The 23,053-nt window shown below is 41.9% G+C and overlaps 1 protein-coding gene across 45 annotated transcripts in view; it reads right to left on the reverse strand.

Annotated features, from left to right (window-relative positions):
• Positions 1 to 22,813, reverse strand: part of Nrcam (neuronal cell adhesion molecule) — a 292,253-nt gene extending 269,440 nt beyond the window's left edge. For 25 of the 45 annotated variants that reach the window (XM_045135598.1, XM_045135607.1, XM_045135600.1 and 22 more), the window contains exon 1: positions 22,795 to 22,812. The gene's annotated coding sequence lies outside the window, so the exon portion shown is untranslated. Of the gene's footprint in view, positions 1 to 22,794 lie in introns of all 45 variants that reach the window. The other 20 variants (XM_045135608.1, XM_045135606.1, XM_045135578.1 and 17 more) reach the window with 1 other exon arrangement.
• Positions 22,814 to 23,053: the final 240 nt, after the last annotated feature.

A 23,053-nucleotide genomic window follows, 5' to 3' on the forward strand; every position in this document is an offset into this window, starting at 1 on the left:
CATGTTCCATTCTAGCTCAGTAATAATCCTAAGAAGAAAGCTCCTTGCTGTTTATGTCAGGAGGGAAATGCTGTTCAGGGAACTGGACTTGCCCATTTCATAACAGACTGAACTCTAGCCAAAGCCTACTGACTTCACCCAGCACTCTCCCCAGCGGACTGTGCTACTGTCCTGCCACGGGCTCTGACCAGGCTGCCAACATCAGCACCCCTCACTGCATACAGTGGTTCTGGGAAGTACAGCCCCTGCATGACACCATGGTCAAAGGCTACAGCAACTCTGAACAATTGACTACTGTCTTTAGTTTTGATCATGAGTCATAATTCCTATCAAAAGAGCAGAAGACAAGGGTAGCATTAAATCCACAGGATTAGAGAAAAAAAAAATAGCTTAATACAAAACAAGCCAAGACAATATTGCCAGAAGTTAGTTTAAAAGATTCATTTAGGGTTATGTTAGCCAAACTAAAAGGCAGAGGCCAAGGTAAATGGGCTTTCATGTGGCAAACTGGGTTAGGTACCTATCACTTCTTTGCCTACCCTGGTAAGCCTTGGAGTCGGTGGAAGAAGACTGTCAGGAGAGGAAGGAGACTGGCAAGAGGAAGTGTTGCTAAGGCTAGATATTAGAATTTTAATGTGGAGGCACCGGGTCACTTGCTACATTTGACCACTGTTTTGCATGGGGTTGTCCTTACAGAGCATTTACCATCCCAACCACTAATCATTTTCCTGTCTACTCAGTCCAATTTACTACAATCTAAAAAGAATAAGTCAGGAAAAAGTGAATGGCATTGACCCTCTAATTTGTATCCCTAAAGATGCAACTAATAGCAATTGCTAGTTATTTCCGCTGGACCTTCAGAGATAAAATTAGAATTTGATAAATTATGCCATGCTGTTTGTTTATTTGTTTCATGAGACATGGTTTCACTGTGTAGTCAACGGTGGCCTCAAACTCACCACCATCCTGCCTTATATCCTCAAATGCTGTGATTCCAGATGTTTGAGAAACAAACTACACAATATGGCCAGCCTCCTCTTGCTATTGAAACAAGCCTAGCAAACACTGAGTGTTAGCTGACACACTTTGCCCCAGCACTAAGGAGTCAGAAAAGGGGAGAATGCCCATAGTTATCAAAACACCATGAACAACCTGTTGATACTTTGTCCACGCACTTCAAGAATTTAGTGTTCATGATAAAAGGGAAGTAAGCCCGCTTTCAGATGGCAATAATAGCATTGAGAACAGAAAAACTGGAATTTGTTTATATTGCATTTGGCCCCAAATAAAATAACCTCACCCAAACATTTCTGAGGTACTCACAAGCTGAAGCAAGATTACAAATGAAGACTCCCTTTTCTTCCCACATCATCTCAGTTCTGCACTTCCAGAGGTCTTAAGCATCTGTGGTCAGAATCCCAGGCCACAGTCTATAAGCTTTCCAACCTGTGTTTCCATATTTATCCAATTCCCATAGTGCATTGCTGCTCCCCTGACACTAGCTACTTCCCAGCTGCCTCTGTGGCCTGTGGTTGTATGCATGCCAGCAGCAGTCAGTTCAGAGACACATATAGGTCCTCCATGTAGAGGATGGTTCTTTGGGCAGGAAACTCAGGGGTTCCTATTTCATGGAGCCAGGTCTGGTAGCCAGGACCTGCACTAAGTGTGGTCTAGGACCAGCAACATTGTCATCACTTGGGAGTTTATTAGAAATGATGAATCTGGAGCAGAGTAGATAGATGGCTCAGTGGATAAACTAATTGGCATACAATCATGGGTATGTGTGTCTGAACCTCCAGAACACAAGTAAAGTGGGATCCTGTGGTGGACATTAGTAATTGCAGCATGCCTAGGGCTAGAACGGAGGTAGAAACAAGAGAATCTCCTAGAAGCTCAGCAGCCAGCTAGCCTGGTGAATGCAAAGGTGAAATAGGAGAGCGAGACCCTACATCAAAAAAGGTAGAAGGTGAGGACTGACATTCAAGGTTCTTTTCTGAATTCCACACAAATGCCACGGCACACATGTGCACAAGCACACGCACGCGCAAACACACACACAGAGAAATGAAAAATCTCAGATCAGGTCTCACCACAGACCTACTAAACCTGAACATTAAGAATTGTAGTAAGATTACAAGTGATTCTGGTACATAAGAAAGTTTGAAAAGCAAACAACACGTCTGCTTGCCTTTGAATTCCTCATCCCTTGCTGAACAGCTAGAACCAAGAAGTTCAGCCCAGTAGTCTTCTAGCCATGGGCCAAAAGCAGGAGTGCTGGTGACCAAGTATAAGATCTGTAATGATGATGAAGTATTTGTGGGGAATATGTATCTCTGTGCCGTAAAACAGCATTTCACCCAGTGGGCAGCATATATGATAGTCCATACAATTCAAATGAAACTGAAAAATCCCTATTGTGGGGAGACAGGGTGATCATCCTGACATTGTAGCACGATGCAGTCTTCATGAGTTTGTGGTAATGCTGGTGTAAACTTGCTGCATTGCCAGTCTTATAAAAGCCTAACATATACAATTACATACACTGCATAACACATGAAACTAAGCAATTGTTACTGGTCTATGAATTTATTGTAGTACACATTTCATCATTATTAGAGTATACTCATGACTATTTTAAAAGTTGTTAAATATCATGTTATGCCAGCATCAGTCTCATACACCTCATGTTTATTGTGTCTATAGAGTACAACAAGAGGCCAAAAGGGAGTTACAGGCCTATATCACCTAAGTTTATATAAAATCATTCTATGATGTCCTAACAATAAAATTCGCTAATTGTACACTTCTTGGAACATGTCCCTATCTTTAAATGATGTGTGCGTGCATGCAAGTGCGTGTGTGTGTGTGTGTGTGTGTGTTCTGAAAATACTGCTTCTCAGGCTACTTAAGAAATGAAATGCCTGGGGTGTTAACTGCCACTTATTATCTGGGGAGGGATGATGTTGACTTTATGTTACTTGATCCTTGACCTGCTGTTCTAGTCTGCGCTGAAACCCTGTACCTGAAGGCCTTAGTCAGTCACTTTTATGGGCTATATAGCCAGTGTGTGAGGGATACTATAAATCTTTTGTATATCAGACTGTCCATAGAACTAAACAAAACTAAAAATTATATTTAGCTGTGGTTTTTCTGAAATACTTCCTCTGATTTTTGTTGAAAATCTTTCTTAAATTCATTAGTCCACTTACCCAAATAAATAGACAAACAGCTCTTGTTTTGTTGAAAAGATTTTAAAGAACCTGGATGTTGTCACTCTGCATAGTTAGGTCTATTGAGAAACACTGAAAATCCAGGTAGTAGGCCCATCTTGACACCAGGGGTTTGGAGTTGAATGCTGGCTCTACCACATATCCACTCTGCGACTTTGGGCAAGTCACTGATCTCTGTGGACCTTGGTTTCCATCTCTCAAGTGAGTGAGGTGACACAGCAGGTATCTTTCCTGGATCTAAGTGTATTTTCAAGCAAGAACTATTCTTGGGATGGAAAGAAGTTAAACCCTTAATAGGTGTGGTCTCTGAATATAGTGTCATTCCTCATCTAGAGGGTTCACAGGAAGGTCAGCACAGGCCAGCATTGCCATAACTATATTGATAGCCCACACACAGAAATCCATTTGGTCTTTGAAAAATGTCTATGAATGAGAAAGGATGATACAGGACAGGGGCTACATCCCAGAATGTCAAGTCAAAGTGGGTGCCATGAGCAGACCACTGGACAAGGTGGTTCTGAGGTAGCGAAGACTCAATGTGCAGTGACACTGCCATCTCTCTACCTAGATGAAGCTGACCATTCATGGGCAGAGATTTGTTACTGGTCTCTTTCTTACCTAGCTTTTTTTCTCCTCATAATCCAATGTCTATCTCATCAGCATTCCTATAGTTCCTAATTCAGTATCCTTTAATGTTCACTTTAAGACTCAGTTTCTTCTAGTAACTCAGTCCCAGTTTATCTAACCTTTCTTTCATTTATTTATTTAAGAGGGAGAAAGAAGCAGAGAGAGAAGGACAAAGAAAGGGAGAGAGAGAGAATGGGCACACCAGGGCCACTATCCACTTCAAAAATCTCTGGATGCATGTGCCACCTTGTGCATCTGGCTTTACGTGGGTAATGGGGAATGTTGCAGTCAGGTTCGTATTGCTGGTAGAAATCACCCAACCAAGAACAGCTTGTGGGAAAAAAGGGTTATTTTGGCTAACAGGCTAAAGGGGGAATCACCATGATAGTAGGGAAAATGACAACATGAACATAGGGTGGACCACAGCAACAGGAGTGTGTGCCAAACACTGGCTTGTGGAAACTGGCTATAATACTCAGAAGCCTGCCCCCAACAATACACTTCCTCCAGGAGACATTAACTCCCAAATCTCTATCAGCTGGCAATCTAGCATTCAGAACACCTAAGTTTATGGGGGATGCCTGAATCAAACCGCCAAAGGGAATCAAACTTGGGTCTTTGGGCTTTGCAGGCAAGTGCCTTAACCACTAAGCTATCTCTCCAGCACCCTTTCCTTTCAAAAGCCTAATTTTCTAATTATTGGGGGGGAAGGTGCTAATATCTCAGTCTCTTTCTTTTAGAGAAAAAATAATCAATAGAAGTCAGTGGTAATCACTTGATACTCCATAGTTGAACTGATGTATATTGGGGATTTTCTTTAAGCGCTAGACCTTTCCCTCATGGTTTTAATTGCGTAAGTTAGTCTTTATAAACCCCATCTTACTAATAGGGAAAATGGGGTTATTAGTTAAAAGTTAAAAGAACTAATCTGAAGTTTACAAGTCATTGCAGGCAGTGGCAACTGGGTTGAATCTAGGTCTGGCTACTGTCAGTCTCTCTTCTCTAGTTGTAAAACCTGGAATACTACATTTCTAAAAACAAACAGATCCTACAAATAATGGGATCATGTATGTATCTCATACTTATTTCTGAGCTCATCCATTCTGATGAATGACTTCATGAACATGTACACAGGCATGTATGCAAGCATACACACCCAAGTTATGAAGAGGGCTTCTATTTAAGATAGTGAGGTTTTTCTCCCTAAAGACAACTATAAAGCAGTGCAAGCTATATGAGGGGGTGTGAGGGGGTGTGTACACTCCACTGAGCCTGAGTGTGTGGGTCACTTGGTCTCCACCAGTCTCTGCTACTAATTTGCATAGTCTTTCTCAGCCTAATGTCCCAACCACCCAGTGGAACTCTGTCAAAGCTTAGCTTAGTCCACTAGGCTTCTGTGTGTCCCCACACTAACTGCAGCTTAAGTTATGCAACCTGGGGGTATTCCTCTTTGCTTTCCAGTAAGAACTTCCATGTTATCTGTAAATGCTGTAAGCAAGTGACAACCCACCCAACCCCACAGATATAATGAAGCTACTGTCTCAATTAAGTGAAATTCCATCCTTAAGAGGGCAGGAGGTAGGGAGGCTGAGGCAAGAGGATTGATTCCTTGCCTTGATGCCTGCCAAGGCAACTTCTTAGTAAGAACCTGTCTCAAAATAAAAAAGTAAAAGAGGGGCTGTAGACCTGGGTTAGATTCCCCAGTACCCACGTAAAGCCAGCTGCAGAAAGTGCTGTATGCATCTGGAGTTTGGTTGCAGTGGCTGGAGGCCCTGGTGCACCCATTGTCTCTCTCCTCTCTCTCTCTTTTGCTCTCTCTGCTTGCAAATAAATTTTAAAAAGAGAACATTTGTAAATCATTTTTCTAATAACTTGTGTCTATAAAATATATGTAAGTCACTCAATATAAATAAAAAATGATTTAGCTGAAAACATTGGCAGAACAACAGACATTTCAGGGAACATGATACATCAATAGCTAATAAATACATAAGAATATACTCTACAATGCTGGGCATGTGGGGTGCCGTGGGGGCGCACACCTTTAATCCCAGAACTTGGGAGGCAGAGGGAAGGGGATCACCATGAGTTTGAGGCCACCTTGAGACTACATAGTGAATTCCAGGTCAGCCTGGGCTAGAGTGAGACCCTACCTCAGAAATTAAAAAAAAAAAAAAAAGAACTCATGATGGAGATGTTAGCTTTTTCAGTGCCAGCAGGACAGCATCCCTTAAGGCAGTCCTTCATTCAGACTTATACCTGATTTATTCAGGCCTATCCCAAATAATCTCCTTTTCCATTAACTCACAATCAACTGTCTAGGAATCTTCATTACATCTGCCAAATCCGCTTATGACTGACATATAATTATGGAATTAATTAACATATCATCTTATTTACAGGTTCCACACATACTCTGGGGAAAGATGATTTAGGGTATGAACACCAGAGGACAGAACCTTAGAAACTATCTCACAACTCTACTAGCCACACCTGCAAAATTTATAAATTTATTATGTCATGGATGAGCTTTATGCTATAAGAATAAAGCTGTAAAAATATACCAGGAAAAATTATTACATTATAATTCCATTTTCAAATCTGGGATACTTTTCAAATTAAATGAACTGCATCTAAGACTACCATTGCCAGGAAACGACTCAAAATAAACAAGCTTTCTATGTCCGCCAACCATAATTTAATAATTTCTTACCAACTAATTTATAGTAACTATTTCACATGGGCACAGTGGCCAACTTTTCTGCTAGCTGGGCTTTATTCCTTAGTGAGATTTTTTTGGTAATGAATTGATTCAACTGCATTGAAAGACTTCAGCTTTCCAAAGAGAATAGAATTACCTTGAGACAAGAGTTGTCACTCTCTGATTTCTCTACGAGGGAGAGACAGCATTGTGAGCTTCTCTCAAAGTATGCAAAATACCAATGAGTCCTGTGAGGACCACCCTTTGTCAGCTACACACATTAAACTGCATTCTCCCTGAGGTGAGGAACTGTGAGCTCTACGGCTCTTAATGGAAACCTTGGGAAAATCCCTGAAGTTTGGCTGCTTATGATACTTTGTGTCTTCTGAACTTCTGTCTGAAACAAAATTGATTTTGGCTCCTTCTAAGAACTATTAAAGAGCTTGCAATGCAAAATTTTCAATAAATAGAATAGAAAAAAAATTTAAATCACAGTACATTACTGTGATTCTATTTGAGGTGCTGTTTTTTACATTTTATTTATTAATTTGAGATAGAATGAGAGAGAATAAGTACACCAGGGTCTCCAGCCACTGCAAATGAACTGCAGACACATGTGCCACCATGTGCATCTGGCTTATGTGGACACTGGAGAATCAAACCTGGGTCCTTAGGCTCTCTAGGCAAGCACCTTAACCACTAAGCCATCTCTCAAGCCCCAGAGGTGCTTCTTGACACTAGGAAGCACCATTAATTTCCTTTGGGGAAGCCCAACAAGGTCAACAGGATGATTTACCTCATAGGTTTGTTATTCTAATCCAAAATTCAACTGTTACCATGGACATAATACAAAAAAGAATGTGTTGGTGGAGGTTAGAAAGAGATGTTGGAATTTTTTTTCAAGGGTTTTATGTTAAATGCAGTAGAAATTCTTCTTCATGATGTTCTTCAGTGAAATAAAGGTCCTCCTTTTAAATATACTACTGTTACCTTACTATGTACCACATGGACCACCTACATAAGAAAATGATGGCCCAGGAGGCCAGATCTGATCTAGTACCAATTTTTTTTAGAAGTTTTATAGGAGCATATCCATGTTCATTATTTATGTATTATCTATGACTATTTCTGAAGACCTCATAACTTACAAATACAACATATTAAGTATCTGACAGATACTTGCTTACAGAAAAACAAGGCAAAACAAAATTTGCCAGTTTCTGACATAAATGTATTTTGTGAAGATTAAATCAGAATTTATGTAAGGTGCTCCTTATGATAAAGTAACAATAAATGTCTGAGATGATTATTATGTATTAGTAAGTTGTCAAAAAACATGGTGACCTCATTTCCAAAAATTCACAGGTATGTTTATATATAATACTTCAGAAGCAGACTGCCCATGAAGTAGTACCTTGAAGGGATCAGCAGGCTTGGCCTTTTATTATTATTATTTTAATGTTCTGGTCATGTAGGTAGCTGAGGTAGTGTAACTGTGAGATGTGATATGCAGCTGTCAGAGCAGAGCAGGGCAATGGGGCCCTGTGAGCTACAGACAGCAGCTGTCACAAGTCATCCATTTCAAGTAATTGATACTCTGCCATTCCTTGATGGGAGATCTGTTGGTCACAGGTGTGTGAAACATGCATATTCATGAGTGGCCCCACTCAGAACTGTGTGGTGCAGGCCAGCCAGGGAATGAGAAGAACTGAAATTATGCTTAGATATTGACCAGAGCAGGTACAGCTAGCCATAACTGGTTTTCCAAGATGAACTGTTCATCTGAAAATGGAATAAGATGAGTGGTCTAGTATATAAAAATGTAAAGTATTAGTTTAGTGAAACATGCCTGGACTAATCACTACAAATAATATAACAGGTTTGTATAATATATAAATATATTTTATATTCTTACAATAATATATAAAATACAAAAATTTTATATTTTATACTTATACATATATTATATAAATAAATATATGTATTAGTTATCCCAGATATTATAAAAGAAACACTGCTGTTCTGTATGAGTATGTTTGCAAATAAACTTGATTCTTTCACCAAATCCATAAACCTTCTAACAATCCTCACAAAGTTCTTTCAAGACAAATATTTAAAAGATCTATCCAGTTTACACTGAGACCTTGATTTTCAGACACAACTATTAATTGCAGTCTGCTTCTATTCCAGGGCCTTCAGCATTTCACCAGATCAATTTGTACCTTGCTGCCTTGAATGTTAAAGGAAAGCTATGAGAAGATGAAAAATTAAAGCAGTCATGATTTAAAATTATTTCCTTTTGGATTCTGGTGGAGTCTCATTAGGCCTTCCCAAAAGGATCATAAATAAACTCAATCGATAGCAAGGAAAAGTTATTATCACCAAGAGAAAAACAAATTGGCAAATGGTATATGTTAAAATGGAATCGCTAACTTACACAGAGGGGTACAGTCCCTAGCATTCTTCCCAAGAATCTGCCCACCAAATCTTCCTTTAGTATTATTAAAACAACTAGGCTCATTTTTTGATGTAGCTGCTCATTAAACATAGGATCTTCATAGACAGGAAAGACTATCACTGGTGACAATGAAGGGCCCCCATCAACACCACATATCACAAAGGACCAGCTGAAATGGTTTCAGAGTTTACTCCATCTTCAAACCAATATACAAGCTGGCTCCGAAGCTCTTGGAAAGCCTGCTTCTCCCAACAGTCAGCAGTGCTGCCCAGCTATTGTGAGCTGCAAAATTCAAAGCACAGAGTGAAGTTGTGTGGAGCTCATCCAAGGCTGCACCAAGTCCCTCAGCACATCAGGCTCAGCAACCTTATCATCTACTGTGCCCAAGGAACCTTTTGATTAGCGAGAGCAGCAGGCACCTGCAGACACTTCAGCAAACAGCCACTTACATTCCCAGGTGATGGCAATTTACTCCCAACAGAGACAGCCAAGGAGAGGTCAACTTGATCATTAATAAGAAACATTTCCAACTGGTTAAACTACCAACCTCATGTCTAGTGTAGAAATAACACTGTCCCCAAAATTCTGGAATGTATGTACTTTAGTTCAAAGAATACCAACTTCCTACACATTTGATTTGTATCTACTTACCCCTTTGGTACCCACAGTGTATAAAGATACAGACATAGATATAGGGTCATAGGTAAGTGAGAAGCTATAGTTCCTTCTTTTTTTTTTTTTTTTTTTTTTGGTAGGGTACAGTCAACTCCCTACTGCATTCTATATTCACTTGCTAGGGCTGTTGTGGCAGGGTACCTCAAACTGAGGAGCTTAAACAATATAAATGTGTTGTTTCGCAGTTCTAGAAAGTAGACGTTCAAGATCAAGTGTCACAAGATGAGTTCCTTGAGAGGGATGTGAGAGAAACTGTGCTCCATGTCCATCTTCTTTGTTGGAAATCTTTGGTCTTACCTGGCTTCCAAATCTATGTCTTCATTTTCACCTGGCTTTCTCCCACTTACCATTCTCCAAGTTGTCTTTTTTGAAATAAGGACACTTGTCATGCTGGGCCAGAGCACAACTAAATTATCTCATTTTAACTGTAAAGACCCTATATCCAAACAAGGTTATATTCTGAGGTTCTGGGAGTTGGGTATTTATCTTAGTGGTAGGGCACTTTCCTAGCATCCATGAAGCCATAGACAGGTCTAATCCCCAGAAAACACACACACACATATACATATTTTGGCCCCAGTGCGCAACCCAGTTTGATGGTTACTGTTTTTCAGTACTCATCTCTTTGAAGATCACAGAAACAGAATGAATGTAAAATACCATGATGATATGACCCAAGCTGTCCATAAGTCTCACTGCATATATTTCTATTTATATCAAATTTCTAAGTATATGCAGTTTGCAAGCTAGATCAACTTAATGTATTAAAATTGTATCATGTTTTATTGGTTTGTGAGGTCCCTCGTTAGTCATGGCTAATACAAAAAAATGCAGGCTGCCCTTTGAGATACATAAATGGGATTATGACTTGAAATAAAACCAATTAGATTTCCAAAGTCTATTACTGACATTAAATATAAGTGAGGAAAAGTATTTGTTAAATTTAATCTTATTTTATCATCTTGATTCCATACTTCAAATACATAATGACCATTTGTTAAAAATGAAGAACATAGTTTGTGTTTTTAAAAGATCCATCTGCAGCATCAGTTAAGGGTATCAATCTCTTGGACAGCAGAACAAGAGTATTTATTCAAAATCAAGTAGATACAGCTATTGCTAAGGACATATGATACATACATATTCCTGAGGCAAATCTGCCAGAATGCCATGGTGAAAAAAAAAATGACTGGTTCATTGCATCTAATAAAAACATAGATTTATGTGATTATTCTCTCTGCGCTTTCATTCTTGTCACCTTTTGTTATAGTTATATGCCTTTCTGAGGTAGGATAGGGTGATGAGAAAGCCTGAATTTTCCATTCATTTTCTAGTAAAGGAAGAGAAGCACTTGGACAACGTTTCCAAAGCCATGTTGTAGAATGAGGTGTCCTGATCAATGTGGAGTAGATTGGTATTTCTCAACATCTCATTCATCAGTTTGTGTAGCTTTTTTGCTATAGCTGTCTCTCCACATGGCACCTCTGCCTTGAATGACATCCCTGTGACCCACACCTAGATGGAAAAAGACATGCAGTGACTCAATTCACATCTTGGAATAAATATGAAGAAACCTTTATGTTGGACCTTAATTGCTCAAATCTGAGTGAAGCCAGAGCCTTCTGATCTGCTTCCCAAGTGTACCCTCTCACTTTTCCTTTCTGTCCTGTATGCCTCACTTCCAATTTCTTTAATTCACATAGTGGAACGTAATCTCAGAAAATGATTAACTCAATCAGTGTGCAGCCACTCAGACCGCTCCAGGGGGAAGTGACAAGCAACAGCTTCAGACAGTACAGGGAAGGGAAGGAAAGATTCGTGCAAATATGGAATCATCTTCAGTGAGCAAAGATAGAGAATTACACAGGAAGTCTTTGAGGTTAGAGTATATTTAAGATCCACTTGTGGCCATTTTTAAAATTGTACCCTTCTGGATTGAATGACTTCACCTGCCTGCTCAAATGCTTAACTTGGAAGCAGGAAGCAAGTTACAGTCTACAGAATCCAGGCATGAAACTATAAATGCTTGATTTTTCATTGTCTAGGTTTTACCTGTCTTTGAACCAGGGCTAAGTACAAGATCTCATTTCCATTCTTACTAACAAAAACTCCATCAGACAGGCTGACATTTGACAACACTAAGGCATTCAGTTGTTCATTCTTGTTCTCACCTGAATATTCATCAAATATGGGGCTCTCGCATGCATACCGTGATGCGCAAGGAGAAAGACAGCTCAGACTCCCATAGAACAGAGTAGACTGGTTTATACAGCCAAACCCCTGGGAGCGCTGACAGAACTGTGTTATGAGCAAGCCCAGTGTATTCAGACACCTGCTTAGTTATCCTTTTTACTTTGTCACATGAGACATGGCCCTCAATATTATCTACAGCCAATATCAAATATTTCATGCAATTGAAGTACTTTTCTTCATTTACCACCTGTCTCCCTCTTTACTTCGATTTAGCCTTATTTGCTTGGGTTTCACTGGTTCTCTATTATGCTATGTTCTTTCTGCACACTGAATAAATTCTCTATCTGAATACTACTGAAAATTTGCTCCTTAATTGAACTTTGAAATATTTTATGAGATCACTCATAAAATCATTGTGAAAACTGAAGGCTCCTCTTAGACATAAATAATAATCCCAAGTGGACCAGCTAAATTCAGCTTCACATATCTAACGTTCTCTAGCTAGCCTGCTTACCCAGGGATCGACCTGACCCCACCACTTGAGCCCGAAGATTACAGGTGCATGCCACCATGTCCAGCATATATGTGGGTTCTGAAGATCAAAACCAAGGCCTCATGCTTATGTAACCCCTTCTATATTTCTCTTAAAGGTAAAATTCATTATTTCATTTTACATGTTAATTTAAAAGTTATTCTTGTGTCAATGTCCACACTGGTCTAGAGTTTCATGAAATCAAACGGGAGGAAAAGGTAGAAGGATCACTGTGAGTTCAAGGCCAGCCTAGGGATACAGAGTGAGTACCAGGTCAGTCTGAGCTAGTGAACTCTTACCATGGACAAAAAAAAAAAAACATTAAAAATTCCCTAAAATGGGCTGAAGAGATGGCTTAGTAGTTAAGTGCTTGCCTGTGAAGCCTAAGGACCCCAGTTCGAGGCTTGATTCCCCAGGAAAAATGTTAGCCAGATGCACAAGGGGGTGCACGCATCTGGAGTTTGTTTGCAGTGGCTGGAGGCCCTGGCGTGCCCATTCTCTCTCTCTCTCTCTCTCTCTTTCTCTCTCTCTTTCTTTCCGTCTTTCTCTGTCACTCTCAAATAAATAAATAATAAACAAAAAAATTTTTAAAAATTCCCTAAAATATTTAGTATTGGCTGTTATAAAATGAAATGCATTTAGTATTGGACACTATGTAGCAGAGACTATTCTCTCCTAGCAAGAAAATCATAATTTTTTTATTATTCTGCCTTTCTTTCAGATTTTACATTATTATATTTATGGAGCTTAGCTCTTCAGTCTATGCCCATTTTAAAATGCTCCTCTCTCTACTTTTGCATGTGACACATCTCTAGAATTTCACAATTTTTATAACTCACCCACCCAAGTCTTCCTTCCATCAGAACCCTCCAACTCCCTCATCTCTAACTTCCCATTCACAGTCCCAGAAAAGGAATTAGTCCATGAACTCTCTTATTTTCTGCTACTTACTAAATCCCCTCATAGCTCCAAAACAGAAGTCAACCCTTGATAGCTCATGCCATCCACTGTAATTTTGCATCATAGTAATGGTTACTAGAAATACATGTGTAAGTGCATGTGTGTATCCACAGAGTTTTGTAAACCCCTTTTCATCTATTGATATATTAAAATGCAGTTTCAATAAAATTTATAAAGCACACATCATAGCACATAGATGAATATGACCAATTCTGAACACAATTAGTTTTTGTTTGAATTATAATATCATCTATGAATTTCCTCTGTAGTGTTTGTTCACATTATTTCCATACCAGTATTATTTCCCTGAAAGTAGAAATATTTATTTCACTGTATTAAGTGTATATCTATAATCATGCTATAAACACCATAATAAGAGACTAGATATCATTGAGTCATTTAAAGAGTCAAAGATGCCAAAGCAAATATTTGCTGTTTTCAACTTTGTATAGCAATTTCTCAATTTCTAGTAGCAGTTTTATAGACTGCTAACAAAAGTTTCAAATTACCCCCAATTTTTAAAATTTAGTTTACATTTCACTAATATACACTTCTTAGTAGCTCTATTATTATTGTAGCTGAAACATTGTTTAATTGGATGCTACGTACCCCACTTAAGTACGAAACCATGTGCTATATTGACAATTTCAATGTCAAATATGAGTGATGCTCCCACTAGAACCAAAAGCCAAAATCACTCTTCATAAACCTATTCATATAGGAAAAATACACTAGCCAATATTTATAACAAATTGACCTCGTACATCAAAATACACTGTAGACATACCAAAATACTGTAATACAATTTTACAAGGTTGGGCATTTCCATATTCATTCAATCAAATAGTAGAGGGGAAAGCCACAGAAGAGTCAAGAGAATATCTGCAATGCAATTAGAGGGGGACAAGTACATCTGAGTGTACGCCCGACGCAGCGGCCTCCCTTAATTCACACAGTCCAATGTCTTAATGCTCTCTGCAGCATCCAACTGCACTTCCTACAGTGTTCAAACTTTTGTCAGTTAACTGGATGCTTCTCGGGTGCCTTGCCTGGGCACTCAACATGACGGGTATGCCATCCAGCACTATGTACGTTGTTCCAACACCATCTGTCACTTAAGCTTCCACAGATTCAAAATTTTCAATTCAAACTAATCTACACGACACTCAAACTGAAGCTATAATTCAAATTTCGACATGAAGCTTGAATTCCTTTTCAAAGTTCTTCAACTTTGACCCAGCTCCCCCCTCCTTCACTGAAAAGGGCCAAGACAACAGCCCAGCAAGTGGGGCAGGCAAAACAGGCCTCCTTTGTTCTCTTGTCCTTTCAGCTCTCTATTGAGGTAAAGGACTGAAAAGGCGCACCAGGCTTTGGAAGCCTGTTTGCTTGCAAGCCATCCTCCCTCAAAGAACCAAAAAAAGCCTCCAGGATGAAACTCTTTCACAGTCCATTCTTACCTTGAGGCATAATTAGTGGAAGATTAGCACTCGTCCTCTTCTTTTCCCCTTCCCTTGACAGAATATGTTCGTGGTGTTTAACGTGAGTTTGTAATGTTCATCAAAAATGTATGTTGCGAATCACACTATTCAAACGCTAAGAGCACTCAAAAATGGCATGGAATTAGCTTTAAAGTTGAAATTTGAAAAAAAAAAAAGAGCACTACATGATGAATACATATACTGAATTTTTTGAATGCTCACAGCCCACTTGAGGAAGATGAATCAAATTCGTTGCATATCACCCAGTGGAAGACCTCCTACAGGGTTCCCTCATATTGCCCTGAGAATAGTTTTCGGGTTAGAATGGATTTTGAGTCAATACACCATGCCCATCATAAAATATAAGTCTATACAAATGAATACATATATATTTAAATTTCTATTTCCAGTTGTCATTTTACAAGAACTTTAGTGTCATTTTTGCTTAGTAGCAAGTACTGTCATTCTCACATGAATAAAAATATGCTTCAGTACAGAGAAAGAAATCAAGGAACACATAATACAAGATGAGCCATCCCTTTTGTAAAGTAGAATAAGGCATTTAGATGGTATGTGCAGTGGAAGACTGTTGGCTGTAAGTCTAATTCCTTTACCACTGGCATTACTTATTCTCACTAATATTTTAGTCATGTAAGAAAAATCACACATCAGACTATTAAAATGATTTTTTTCTAATTTGGAATTCCAATCTTGTAGGCCAGTAAAATAGGTCAATTAAGTTGACACCACATCATTTTATGAGCTCAGCTAAGCAATTATAATTGGGTGGTAAGGGTTTATGCTGTCGTCTTTGAAGACTCAGTGGTAGGCAGAAATGCCCAATGCAGAGCTGTGATTTACAATTCCAGCATATCCCTAATGTTGGGCATAAAGATATTCCTATCTATTTTCAGATCTGTGGCACATTTGCTCTTGATCTGGATTAAAATAATAATAATGTCACTGTGAATCAATAAAGCAGAAGCATCCTCTTGGCACAAGTGCACTGTACAGATATAACCAGTCCAAATTCAGTATGTTACAAATCACCAAGCATGTATGTTACCAGTTCTGCCTCATCCTGGACCTTGACAAACACATGCTACTGTTTCATGCTTTGCACAAGGCATGTAGTCCGTCAATACTTGTTGGGGCTCATATATTAACTCCTGGTTAATAAAACTTCAATCACAAAGTTGGGAAATCTTGTTAGTGACTTTTTTATAATATATGCTATATTAATTTACAGCTTTAAAAATAGAAGTGGCAGGGCTGGAGAGATGGCTTAGTGATTACGGCATTTACCTGCAAAGCCAAAGGATCCCGGTTAGATTCTCCAGGACCCATATAAGCCAGATGCACAAAGGGGCACATGCATTTGGAGTTTGTTTACAGTGGCTGGAGGCCCTGGTATGCCCATATATTCATTCATTCTCTCTCTCTCTCTCTCTTTCTCTCTCTCTCTGCCTTTCTCTCTCTTTCTTTCTATCTCTCTCTGTCTCTCTCTCTCAAATAAATAAATAAATAAATAAATAAAATATTTTTTAAAAAGAAGTGACAGCAGTCCATACCTGTTTTGATGGCTCTTATCAAGAAACTAAGGGGCTTGCCTGCAAAGCCAAAGGATCACCATTTGATTCTCCAGGACCCATGTAAGGCAGATGTATAAAGGGGTGCATGCCTCTGGAGTTCGTCTGCAGTGGCTGGAGGTTCTGGCATGCCCATTATCACCCCCTCCCTCTCTACCTTTTTCTCTCTCAAATAAATAAATAAAATATATTAAACAAAGAAACAGCAGGTCATGAGGGTTGGTGGAGAAACTGGGAACACTTCCATATGTTCATGAGATGTAAAATGATGCATCAGCTTCAGAAAACAATATGGTAGTTCCTCAAAACATTAAAATGCAATTATCAGATAATCCAACCTCCCAATCCAACACAACTGAAAGCAGTCATTCAAACATATTTATGCATCTGTCCTTAGTCACAGCAGCATCACACAGGTACTCAAGGGCAGCAAGTAATGCAAGTGTCCATTGACAGGGGGCTGGCATATATGCAGAATGAGTTACATGGATGAACCCTAAAGTCACTATGCCAGTCACAAAAGGACAAATATTATATGTTTTCACTCATATGACATACATGCAGTGTCACACACTCAGACACACAAAGGAGAATAACAGTTTCCAGACAGTGTGGGGACAGAAGATGGAGTTATTGTTTAATGGACACAGGTTTTCAGTTTGGGGATTGACAGTGGTCATGGGTGCCCACAGTGCAAATGCACTTAGTTGCTAAAGCTAGAGGTAATGCCATTCCAGCATGTTGCTCTCGTGGGTAGCATTCTCACTTTGAAAAGGAAAACCAATAATGGCCTGTTGATTTTGGTACTTTTTTTTCATTCTTAGAAACTTCAGTAGCTAGGCCTGGTAGCCCACACCAACACTTTGGATGTGGAACCAGTAATATTTTGAATTGGAGGCCAACCTAGGCAACATAGCAAGACCCTGTATCTAAAATAGGAAAGAAGCCAGATATGGTGGTTTACCCCTAAAATCCCAGCACTTGTGAAGGCAGAGGTAGAAGGGCTGCCATGAGTTTGAGGCCAGCCCAAGACTACAGAGTGAGTTCCAGGTCAACCTGGGCAAGAGTGAGACCCTACCATGTTAAACAACAACAACAAAAATCTGAATACACTCAGCTGGAGAGATCACTCAGTGGTTAGAGGCACTTGCTTGAAAAGCCTGATAAGACTGGGTTCAATTCCCCAGTACCCATGTAAAGCCAGCTGCACAAAGTGGCGGTGTACCTGGAGTTTGTTTGCAGTTGCAAGAGGCCATACTCACTTTCTCTCTTTCTCTCTCAAATAAATAAATAAATAAATAACATTTAAAAATAGGTAAAAAGAGGAGGAGAGAGAGAAGGGAAGACAAGAGGGGAGGGAGTAGAAGAGAAAGAAGAATGAGGAAGAGAACAGAAGAGAGGAGGAGAGGAAAGGGGAGTAGAGGGGAAGAATGAGAAAGAGGAGTAAGGGAAGAGTGAAGACTACAGAAGAGAAGGGAATGAGAGGGTTAAGGAGGGAAGAAAAGAGGGAAGGGGAGAGGAAGACAGAGAAGGAAGAGGGGGCGGACAATTACTAGTGAGAAAAGAAAAGAGGAGAGGAGGGGGGAGGGAGGGGAAAGGAAAGGAAGGCAAGAGAAAAAATAAGGAGTAGTAGAAGGGGGAGGATTGAGAAGAGAAGAGAAGAGAAGAGAAGAGAAGAGAAGAGAAGAGAAGAGAAGAGAAGAGAAGAGAAGAGAAGAGAAGAGAAGAGAAGAGAAGAGAAGAGAAGAGAAGAATAAATTCAGTGGCACACCCATAGAATGATAGTTCCTAGAGACTGAGAAAAGGGATGTGGGTGAGGGATAGACAGATGTTGACAAAATGGTACAAAGTTTCTTAGGTAGGAGGAACAAAATCTGGAGATCAAAATGGTGAGTACTCTTGAAATTTGCTGAAACAGTAGATCTTAAGTGTTTTCACTGCAAAAAACGTAAAGCAACATTAGCTGATGAATATGTCCACCTTAATTATGTGTAATTTTTATTTGCCACGTATACCTTAACAGAGCTGGGGTCAGGAGGACTTCATCCTCTAATGCCAATAAAGGCATTTTAAAACTAAACAAGCTGGGCTGGAGAGATGGCTTAGCGGTTAAGCGCTTGCCTGTGAAGCCTAAGGACCCCAGTTCGAGGCTCAGTTCCCCAGGTCCCACGTTAGCCAGATGCACAAGGGGGCACACGCGTCTGGAGATCGTTTGCAGAGGCTGGAAGCCCTGGTGCACCCATTCTCTCTCCCTCTCTCTTTCTCTCTCTCTCTCTCTCTCTCTCTCTCTCTCTATCTGTCTTTCTCTCTGTGTCTGTCGCTCTCAAATAAATAAATAAAAATTAAAATTAAAAAAAAAAAAACTAAACAAGCGTCACATTTACCCAAGCAGACAAGGAGTTAAATAAAGCCAGACATTAGAGTCTTGCCATTAGCATTCAGGTATATTTTCTGTGTCTACCCGCCAGGAAAATTCAGGGCTCCTTCAAGTAAGAAAGCATGTCATTTAAAATAAAAGGAACACTTAAGAATATTTAGTAATTTTAAGTTGCTTTCAAACCATTTCCTCTTCGTCAGCCCTTCCAGAAGTTGAAAATTGACCAAGAAGCACTTTTTGGATGCAAACACTCAGAGAATATTATGTTCCAGTTTAAGTTTGCTCCAGGCTGCCATCCTTCTCAGATGGAGACTGCTCTTCAGAAATGAGGTGAGACTCCAATAGCCACTAATATAGGCTGCACATTGGACCTTTATGATGCCATGGTGAGAATGCCAGCCTGGGTGGTATTCAGTAGTTGCCTTTGACACAATGGTGACTGGAAGGGGCCAAAAGGGGCCTTTCTTGGATGGCCATTATCCTGTGGTCCAGGATGTGTCAGCTACATTATTTTGTTCAGTTTTGCGAGTTCACCCAGCTGTACATTTATGGTATGGGAAAAATATGTAATATGATAGAATTAACCTCCTCGAGGTCAGAAGCCCTTGCAGTCATCACTGTCTCCCCACAGCCCAGAAGGCCATGTATATGAATGAATGAATTCAATTGAGAGTGACTGAAATGATCTTTAGAAAAAAAGGTTCATGTAGTACTCCATTAAACAGCACCTTTGCATCTACATAATGTCATATATCTACAGATTCTATTCAACTGATAAGGAAAGTGATACCTGCCCCAAGGCATCAACTGACATGAAATTGTGTACAACCCAACTCTTATGCATTCTCAATACCCTCTGACTCACTTCTGAAGCTCCCACACTCCACCATTATCATCACATGGATCTCACAGGAAGTAGCATTTCCAAAGATGACTTGCTTAACAACAACAATATGGTTTAAGGCCACTGGCATTCAATCCCAAGACCTATCATACCCTGCATTACATGGCTGGGAAACCTTTCTGAACCTCATCACACTGCTTTGAAAATTCAAACGGTTAGGTACAAAGTTTCCTTAGTTCTGTTCTAGCATTACAATTCCAAGAATATGTGAAATGTTTTAGCTGCTTTCCTATAATAAAGTTGAAAATTAAAGGAAGATCACCAGTCACACTAAGTGCAAAATAAATCATTTTTTCCAATTGATTGGCTAATTCTAACAGTTCCAATAGCTATGCCAGAAATAGCTGCTTTTACTTTTGTTCATATTCTGTCTACTAGTGAACATGAAGTATCTTGATAAATTTGCTACACATTGTCCTATATCTAGGAAATTAAAGGGGTTTCTGCTCTACGTTTCTATTTAAGCTCCGCCTACAATTTGAGGAGTAACTTTTATGTAAGAAAAACAGCCTACAAAGGGCATTCAGGATTTGAGCCTTGAAACAGAAATATTTGGCAAATAGAAATGTGTGCCTTTTCTTTTATAAGAGACATTTTGTTAAATATTATGCTATGCAGCTGGGGAGAGGGTTTTTTGGATAAGAACGTACTTACTTGCTGCACAAGCATAAGAACTGGTTAGGCTGGGTGGGTGTGGTGGCCTGCATGTGATCTCCACACTCAGGTGGTGCAGACAGGGGTCTACGGCTAGACTAGCCCAGTCAGCCAACTCTAGGTTCAACTGAGAATTCCTGTCTCAGGAAATCAAGTGAAGAGTGGGCTAAGAAGATGGCCGAGGTCAATCTTTGGCCTCCATCAACATAGATGCACCTCTTCCCCCCTCTTTGAATATATATGTATGTATGTATGTATGTATGTATGTATGTATATATGCATGTATGTATATATACACACACACACATATATATATACATATACATACATACACATACATACATATACATAATCTCTCTGTAATTGTAGAGGGGCCCTGGTTATGAAGAACACTTCAATGACTGCAATGGACTGAATTGTGGGCTAACACCCACATAAAAAGCTAACAGGGATACAGGAGCATGTAAACGAACTAGGAGCAGAGGGCGTAAGAGAGCCTAAGAGGTTATTCCACAGCCCATTCTTTTTAAACAGTATTGCCTGCTACTAAAAAGTCGGCAGCGGTCAGAATGAAATGGGCTTGCAATGTACCTGCCAGGTGATGAACACTCCAGATTTAGACTTCTTCTAAATTAGAAGTCTCCAGAAGGCCACATGTTCACAGACTAGGATGGTAAAGCGCTGGGCCAAAAAAAAAAGCTAATCCCACTTGCGCTACTCGCGAGCTATGTGGTCTTGGCACCACCGTCTCCTATTTTGACACGGGGTTGTGGAAATTAAGTGCGATGATGTAGTGACGTGCAGTGCTCACCTGAAACTCTCGAAAATATGTACTGGGTATCATTCTCATTAAAGCAGAAAGGATTCGTTTGCTTAGATCTGTTTCAGCGATTCTGGAAGGTTTCATTCACTCAGGAGCTATTACCACTGTATTTTAGTGATAGCGTAAGGCAGTCCCAACAGAAGTGGCGCATCCCAAGCAGTTTGTATTCAGTGGCCACTGTGTACCTTCTCAGAGCAACCCCAGAGGGAGCTCCTGGTGCGGCACCAACGCGGCCTGCCCTATTGCACTGAGCTCCACCGCTGCCTCCAAGAGCCTTGGGAGGGTGAAGGTCCCAGCCTTCAGACCCGCACTTTGGACTGTTAACCCCTGGGAACTGGGTTAGGAAAGGAACGTTTGCTCTCAAGACATCTCCGCACGGGATAGCCAAGGGCTTAAGCGGTTGTTGCCTAAAGAGAGGGAAAAAAGTGGGGGTGGAGTAGGCAAGTCACATTGCCTGGAGACCTCCCTTGGCTTACACCACAGCCCAGGGACCGCCAATCAGAGCCTGGGGAGGAAAGGTGGCCTTGGAGCAAGCAAATGGCTTGCTCACCAGTCCCCTGGACCCTGGGAACTCCTAAGGCACCTGCTACCGGGAGATCCCAGAGAATAAGGCTTAGCCAACCGCGACATCCCATAGCATCCCCCCTTTCCCCGCCTGCGGTAGGGTAGCTTAGAGGGCCAGGAGTGGCGCGGGAGCCGCCCACCGCCCAGGACTAGCATGCTGCGGCGCCCACCCGCGCTGCCAGGAGGGGGACCGGGGCGGCGCCGGACGCAGATGGCGCTCGCAGCTTAGATGAATGCTGTATCGCTATCGCGGGGGAGCCCTGGCTCAGGCCACTGCATCCTGGGGCGATGCTGGTACCAGATCCAACCTCTGGAAGCCCGGACGGACGGGGAAGGGAGAATTCTTTGCAGTCAGCTCCAAGCCTAGCCCAGCAGCCCCCGGCAGGTCCCCAGCGGACGGAGGGCTTGGGTGTGGTGCCAAGACTCCCCCAAAGTCCGCACCTGGGGGGGGCCATCAAAGCCCCCTCCCCCGTCGCACGCACTCAAGCGGGGCAGCGGGCGTCGCCCTCGCCCTCGAACTCAGCGGGGCGCTCAGGTGTGGGCCAGCACGCGAACAAAGCCCACGCCCAGAGGTGTCCGCGGGGGGGGGGGAACCCGGACGCGCGCGCGCGCCGCCGCGCAGACCCCCGCACGGCCGGTCCCCGCGCCGCTCCACGCCGGCCGGCAGGTGCCGCCAGGCGGGGGGACGGGCAGCCCTGGCGCCCTCGAGGGATGGGAGCAAGGGTCCGATTCCCGGAAGCCGCCCGCGCGGGCCCCAGTCGCCTGTCGGCTGCGGTGTCCCCCGTGTGGCCACGGCGGAGACCCTGGGGCACGGATGAGGGTGGGGGGGGCTTCCTGGAAAGCGTGAGCGGGGACGCGAGCGCGGAGGAAGTTAGCCAAGGGTCCCCGAGAGTCGGCGGGCGCTTTGGCTCTGCCCTCTCCACCTCCCCCGGCCCGGGGACACCGGCGTCCCTCTCTCCAGCCAGGGCGCCCGCGCCTGAGGACCCGGCGAGGAGTCCGGCGACCAGTTTTTCTGCAGCCCGCCCCCACCTTGCTGCGGATGCTGTTCGCCGGGGAGCCCGCCGCAGCCTCCCTCCCGCGCGCCCGCCTCCGTTGCCCGAGACAGTGTCACCTCCCGTCGCCCGACGCACACGGAGACACTCACGTTCTCGCGCCGCCGCCGCCGCCGCGCCCACCGCTCAGCCCGAGCGCCACGGCCCCGCGCGGGGAAGCCCTGAGGCGAGGCGCGGCCGTCCCCGCGCGCACGCACGCACGCGCACACGCACACCCAGGCACAGACACGCGCGCC

Source organism: Jaculus jaculus, chromosome 16 (genome assembly GCF_020740685.1).
Source record: "Jaculus jaculus isolate mJacJac1 chromosome 16, mJacJac1.mat.Y.cur, whole genome shotgun sequence".
NCBI classification, from domain to species: Eukaryota; Metazoa; Chordata; class Mammalia; order Rodentia; family Dipodidae; genus Jaculus; species Jaculus jaculus.